General features: G+C 39.9%; 1 long non-coding RNA gene across 1 annotated transcript; it reads right to left on the reverse strand.

Moving 5' to 3' along the window:
• Positions 1 to 284: 284 nt before the first annotated feature.
• On the reverse strand, positions 285 to 4,731 carry LOC310685147. Its single transcript, XR_014515099.1, has 2 exons — positions 4,317 to 4,731; positions 285 to 2,984 (listed from the first exon to the last, which is right to left on the reverse strand). It is a non-coding gene; the product is annotated as an uncharacterized lncRNA (long non-coding RNA).
• Positions 4,732 to 7,198: the final 2,467 nt, after the last annotated feature.

Below are 7,198 nucleotides of genomic sequence, written 5' to 3' on the forward strand. Positions count from 1 at the left end.
AGTATACCTAATGAAATGAAAGAATGTAAAGGACTTAAGTCCATGGATTTCAATGGGTCTAGCCTGAGTACAATTTAACTGGATATCGTTTGGAGAGATAAAAGCCACTGGGCTGGATAATATGCCAAGCCAAATTGTGGCTTATCTCACAGCAGTGCAGCAAGCCCAGAGCTAACTGGCTGCAGCCTCCTCTCCACGAAAGCATTATACTCAGGCATTAACATTACAAAGTCATGGTTTGGTTCATTGGATTTATAGTTAGTTTGTGTAAAAATGCCACTTCATTGGATGTGACATACTTTTTAATGATTTGCTGAACACATTATAATACAGTAATGATTCCCTCAACATTTGTTTCCCATGTGTTTGCATATGTGAGCTACTTTTCTGAGCCTGTTGGCTTTCCCTGCCTCTCAGATGAAGCCTATACACAGAGAGCCCCTGATATATTACAATTGCTGCTGAGATACAATGCATAAATTATTATAGTAAGAGCATTATTGCTTGTCTTTGGAAGCTGCAAAACAGCTTCAATACAGAGTGGATCACTTATTGTCATGCACTATATAAATAGCTCAAGCTGAGAGCATAAAAATAGTTCTCCTCTGCTACCACTGAGAGAAGCCAATAAGGAAAATGAGCACCAACAATTATAGTAATACATCTAATCCATTAATGCCATGGAAGCTACTTGTAATCAGCTAAAGGGGTTTAGGCAATTCCTTACATTTCAGATGCAATAATTATAAATACAATATTAGAAAGGACAAGAGGAATGTAAGACACTGGGAACAGTTGAGGAAATTATTTACACTAAGGTTGCAATCTTATACAGCAGTATTATTATTATTCTATACAACTACTCCTGATTGTGAAAGGTTACAGAGAAACTGAGCTGTATGTCATTACCACACGGATTACACTTTTCTCCAAAGCTCCCCCAAAACACCCCCAACTGTTTAATGTTGATATTAAATAGAATTGAGGGCAAAATGGAGCTCTGTGGCACCCCATAACTAAAAATCCAGGGACTAAAGAGAATGATATCAGTGCTACTTTCTGGAAAAGTCCCTGGAGGCAGGAGGAACCAGTGTGAAACAGTGTCCCTGCCACCCGCCCTGAATCCAGAAGGATATCATGGTTGATGGCATCAAAAGCTTTGGGGTGTTTGAGTAGAAGAAGTAAGGTTGTATGCCCTTGCCCAATGTACCTTAGCCCTTCATCTCAAGCAGCACTGGACTTGGCAGCAGTCAAAGTTTAGGAGCAGCTATATGAGGGATGAAATAGTTGATCAATGATACATTGAGATGAGAGGTGAAGCATGGGTGGCTGAAAAACTGCAGCCTGACGAGATCCAGGGCTAAGATGCATGGGAAAATGCTGAATAAGTATGTAGAATAAGTACACAGGATAACTATGCAGGGATTGCAGTTGGTGGCAGCTGCCACAATTGTCAGAATAGGAAAATGCAAAGTTGCTTGCAGAACCAGATAGGTTGGAGGAAAGAGAGGTCTCAACCCACCCACTCTGAAATTCAGAAATGGTGGTGGTTTTAGACACCATCTTTAATATATTTCCTGATGTGACAAATTTTCTAAGTGTGGTCCTGCTAGCAATACCCCTGAATTCTGAATCTCTGAAAATGCACCTTCTTATATGTGAATGTTTTATAGAGCATACTGACTTACGGTTTCTAAAGGAAAGAAATGGGGGGTAGGGGAGAAGGGGAAATCCCCTAATGTGAGCATAAAGAGGCATAAAGGAAGAGAAAGGAGAATGGTGTGTTTTGCTTCATCTTTAGTTGCCAGCACTCCAGGTCTCATTACTCCAGTTTCACTGCTATGGTAACAACTGAAAAACACAGCGAGCAAAGAATTGATCTTCTCCACAAAATCTCATCAGTTGAATAGAGAATGAGCTTCAGGCAGCTAATCTCCCCGTCTTTGCTCTGGAGACAGGGAAAATCTTTGAGAAGGGGTGGCTGGTTTCTCATTGGTGGCAGCATAAATTTCAGCATGTTGATGAGAGGCTCTTTTCATGAATTCTCGTGTCTGCAGTGGTGGATAGCATACATTGGGTTGTGCTGTACAGGTCCTTCTCAGATACGTGCCATGAAAAACTATCAGCTCCAGCCCCAGATAACATAAAAAAGAACTAGTGTTAGATTGGGTCCAGAATTTGATTGGGAGAATAGGGCCTGTTCTACTGTAAGCCCCTCAGACATAAGTGGGTGTTTCATACAAGCTAGTGAGGCCTGCATACAGAGGCCTGATGCAACAAACGCTTGATCACGTTGGAACTGTTATATCCCATGTATAATTCCACTAAAAAAAACCTTTCACCTCCATACTTAACTTTGAAGATGCCTTGGACTCGCCATCAACTCACTTCTTACTCCATTTCCACCTATGCAGCCTTCAGTAATGTTAGGTTTTACGGTACTTTACCTAGAAAATAGCTTCTGTCTTACTTTATCAATAAAATCTTCTTTTTCTGGCCTCATCTCTGTTAATACCCTCCAGGGTACCTTCTGCCTGCTGTGCTCCTGGTCATTTTGGTAGTTACTGGGCCAGTTTTATCAGACTAACAGCAGGTAGTATCACAGAAGAAGAAGGATCATTAGTATCAGGACTGGCCCATAGCAGTATATTAAAAAAAAAATGGCTTATTCCCTGAGCATGGGAAGGTAGATTTCAGACAATGTGTCCCAAGCAAGCGTGGCAGCAGTGATAGGGTCAGTCTTATGGGTCACATCATAATTAGATGTAACTTGTTCAAGCTTGATGATGTGTAATGACAGATTTGTCAGTCTGTGGTCACAATTCATGCCCCTACTCTGAACAAGATGGAAGCATACTCTGGTGACACTCCCTAGTAAGTGCTTATTCTTTCATATCTTTCTAGACAGAAGTCCAGAAGTTATTCATAGAAACCATGTTTATTTGAGATGAGAAATTGAGGTGGTATCAAGTTGTTTCTTATTCCTGGAAAAAAAGATAAGTGATTAACTATTTCCTGCATTCATTTCATACGTTGGTTTTAGTACACATATAAGTGGAGCTTGTAACATAGTTTTGCAGTGTATCCATCTTCTGACAGGACTACTACTGTTTATATTTCAGCCAGCTATACGCTATAATTAAGGGGGAATTCTGGTCTCCACACTCATTTTCTTTTATTTCATTTTCAACATAAGTTCAACATTCTGTGGGTGCTGAACATGGTCACTAGACTGTTGTTTTTGTGCCACATTGGTTTTGTTTTTTTTAAAAAAAGATATGTTATATTTCTACAAAACTTAGGGTTCCCTGGAATCTGGTGGTACTTTCCTTTTGTATATGAGTGGTTCTGTTTTGGTTACATAAGAATCCACAGTAGTCTCTGAATATCCTTAATAGAGGGAATGACAATGATATGGCGAATCCCACCTCAAATGAATACATAGCGATTCAATGAATGCCAGATTTGTTGAGTAAGATCTGGATATCATTTTGATGTTTTGGCTCGTATGACTGAAGCTACTGTTGTTCCATTGATGAAAGCTTAACTGTTTGCACATGATATATGAGCAGCACTCTTCTTTGGCATGGATTAGAAGACAAATGTCTTTGTTGCTGTATGTAGTTTATAGAAATTCCTCTTATATATGCAGAACTGAAATATAAATAGGTCTAAATGAGAACAAAATATTCTGGGGGTGGAAATCATTTTAACAGCTTATCCAGCATGCAAAATGTATAGAATAATATGTGAACGTGACATGTTTTTCCCCAGTTCCTTTTATGTTGAAGAATCTAGTAACAGATCTGTAATAATCAATTTTAATTTCTATAGCTTATTTTCATAATGTATTCAACAGATTCTGCTGAATACAAAACATATTTATTTGTTACTGGATAAGCTACATTTTATTTGGTGTTTTGATAGTATACCTTCATTTCCTTCTGGAATATTATTAGACCCTCCTAGCTGACCTGCAGCAAGCACAGATTCTGCTGGTGGCAATGGGAGGGAGAGTCTTCTCTGTAGTGGTCCACATGTTTTGGAGTGACATTTCCTAGAGCATATTGCAGATATTAATATTGTGCAGTTTGAATTGACTGGATGCATGAAAACTGTTCCTTTTGGAATGGAAACATTGTCAAGGCCTATAAGTTTAAATCAGAACTTTACTTGTAGAACTTTCTTCAAAAACATAACAAAAGCATCAAAGATACATCCAAAATATCCATGCAATGTCTTGTGCTGCCCAGCACAGGCTCAGCATCTTCTTAGAAATAAGTTTAAACAGGATTGAAATCATAACTCTGTCTCACCCCATTCAAGCTTCCATTAGCCTGGAGCTGTTTTCCTGAAGTGTTTCATCTACACCCTCCTCCCATGGATCTTGGGAACAAAGAACTCAATTCTGATGTGGAGGTGGGGGATGATGAACAAAATCAGTCCTCCTAGCAAACTGGGAATATCCCCTCACTCACCCAAGTTTAGGATATTCCACCATTCTTCAGCAGTTTCTTTTTCTTTGAGAAAAATAAGTGGCTCACGTGAATGGAAATAAGCTTTAATAATAAACTGAGAGAAAACATATAACACAATGTCTGAGAGAAACTAAAACAACATCATGAGACAAGTCTAAGGCAAGAAACGTGAAGAGGCAGTTGGTCCCTCTTAACTGCCATTCTTAACTGAACATAATGGGACACACACTGAAGGGAGGGGCTCATTCCGGAGCAGAAGAGACAAGCCCCGCCCACCAGATACCAAGCACTCTACTATTCAAATTAGGCTTCCGTGTTTTTCTTACAAAGGCAATTCAATTTCAAAATGGAGAAATTGCAATTCAATACCTTCATCAAAGGTTATATTCAGTTTAGAGTAGAGAACAATCAACAGTTAATTATCAACCTGCAAAAATCTCAGAGAGAGCTCTTCTTGCTTTCCTAAAGCTTTTATGGGATCTCCGCGTTAAACCCTTTTCAACAACACACAGGCATTTCTGTTTCAGTGTGAATTAAACCAATTATACTTAACAGAGCAGGGGAGGGGAATTTTTTTCGGCACTATGGCTAACCCTCTGAAAGCCACATGCTAGTTGTGGACAGAGCCAGAGACAAAGGAGGAAGTTGCTGGGTGCAGAGGCAGTGGCATTTTCTGTTGTGCCTGAAGTGGGAAAGTGTATTGGGCTGGCTCTGAGCTAGCATTTTAAAGTTCTCCTAATGCATATGAGTGTCTCCTAATATACACATTTTTTTGCAAATAAATTTGTCCTAATATAATGCATGTTTGTATGTTATTTTCACTAATGCATGCATTTGTATGTACATTTAACCCTAGTAAACACATCTTTTTACACATTACCAGGCTGAAGAATGGCACCGCAATATTTTGAGAAGTGTGAATTCCTAAGAATGGCTCTGTTTTGGGTTGTGTATTGTTTCAGAAAATGCAGATTAGGTAGACACACCTTTCAATGTGATCCGATTCCAATTTCTCCCCCTACATTTGGATCACTTGCATTATAAATAGAAAGCATGCAAATTGTGTGGTACATTAGCAAGTTAATATTCCCTGTGCTCCTTACATCCCTTCTCCACACAGTAAGCACACTTTGTAAACAATGTTTTACCTCATAGTGTTTTGTTGGTGTTTTCCTCTTCTTTGATCTCAGTGCAGGCAGAATCTTCAAATGCAGGCTTAAGCTCCTGGCAAGGTTCCCTGAAGCGATTCTTTAAATTGACTCTTTCATACAGCTGCTGGCCATGTTGCTGTATCTGACAAGGATGACCACATGCCTCCAACTATTTCCTTTCATTACAATTTCACTCACTTTCCATGTGATGTCATATTGTTTCTCCTGGGATTCTGGCACAGAACTTGTACAATGCCTCTTGAATCAAGGATTCATAGTGTCCCCAGGAATCAGGTTATTTCTTTAAGTATGAAATAGAAATGTATTGATAGCTTATTCTCACAATTTTATTGTTAATTATCCACAATACTTTCTTTGATGTCATTATATGTCTTTTGAAACAAATGGTACAAAGATGGTACAAAGATTCAAAGATATGCATGGGTTTCTGCCCATGAATATATGAAATAATAAAAGATTGCTTCAAACCATACAATGAGTGTATCTGCCTTATTGCAACTTTGTCCTTACAGCTCAGCTTATAGCTATGACTTAAACAAGTTTGAATAGCGGTAGACCTTGCTCCATAAGAAAGCTACCATTTTATCCATATTCAGGCGTTTACAATTAAAATTATGTAGAGGAGTGAGAGCACACTTACAAGCTTCACTTCCAGTGTCCCTGAAACTATGCATGCACTAAGCATGCTCATCCACATCTCTTTCTCTTTCTCTCTCTCTCTCTCTCACTCTCGCTCTGGCTCTCACTCTCTTTCTCTCTCTCTCATCCCCAATGGTTCCCCTGGGCAAGCAGACTTACAGCAGAGTAGGGCAGAGTCACCCACAGCCCCCACCACTACCGAAATACCTTGTCGACCAGCATGTGTCTACTTATGTATTTTGTCCACAAAATAGCTTGTGGACAAGCATATATCTATTAAATTCAGTGGAGCCTTTTTCCATGTAAGTGGGGCTCAGATTTCAGCTTTAGCAAGGGAGCGAAAGATGAACTGGAGCACAGAACTTATTTTGTCTCTCTTTCCCTCCCTCCCCTGTGCCTGATGGGTGTCCAAATTGAGGCAACACGAGGTAAGATCCAAAAAGCAAATGAGATGGATGTGTAGTCCTGTTACAATGGAATGTGAGATCAGTTGAAAACCAGCAGTGGTATGGAACCATGGAGGGCTACGGAGCACAAACAATGCACTAAACGGATGTGGAATGTGGTGGGTTTCCAAAGGACGTAAGGAAGAGCCCAAGGTGAATACAGTGGTGCCCCGCAAGACGAATGCCTCGGAAGACGAAAAACTCGCAAGACGAAAGGGTTTTTCGTTTTCTGAGTTGCTTCGCAAGATGGATTTCCCTATGGGCCTGCTTCGCAAGACGAAACGTCTTGCACCTTTTTTTTTTAAAACCGCCAATGCATTCCTATGGGAAACCGTCAATACACATTGGTGCTTCGCAAGATGAAAAAACTTGTAGAATGAAAAAACTTGCAGAACGAATTTATTTCGTCTTGCGAGGCACCACTGTACTCTGCTTAAATGGGCTTTATCGGCAGTGGCGGGGG

This window comes from Podarcis tiliguerta (assembly GCF_965153285.1).
Source record: "Podarcis tiliguerta genome assembly, chromosome: 9".
In the NCBI taxonomy this organism is placed as follows: domain Eukaryota; kingdom Metazoa; phylum Chordata; class Lepidosauria; order Squamata; family Lacertidae; genus Podarcis; species Podarcis tiliguerta.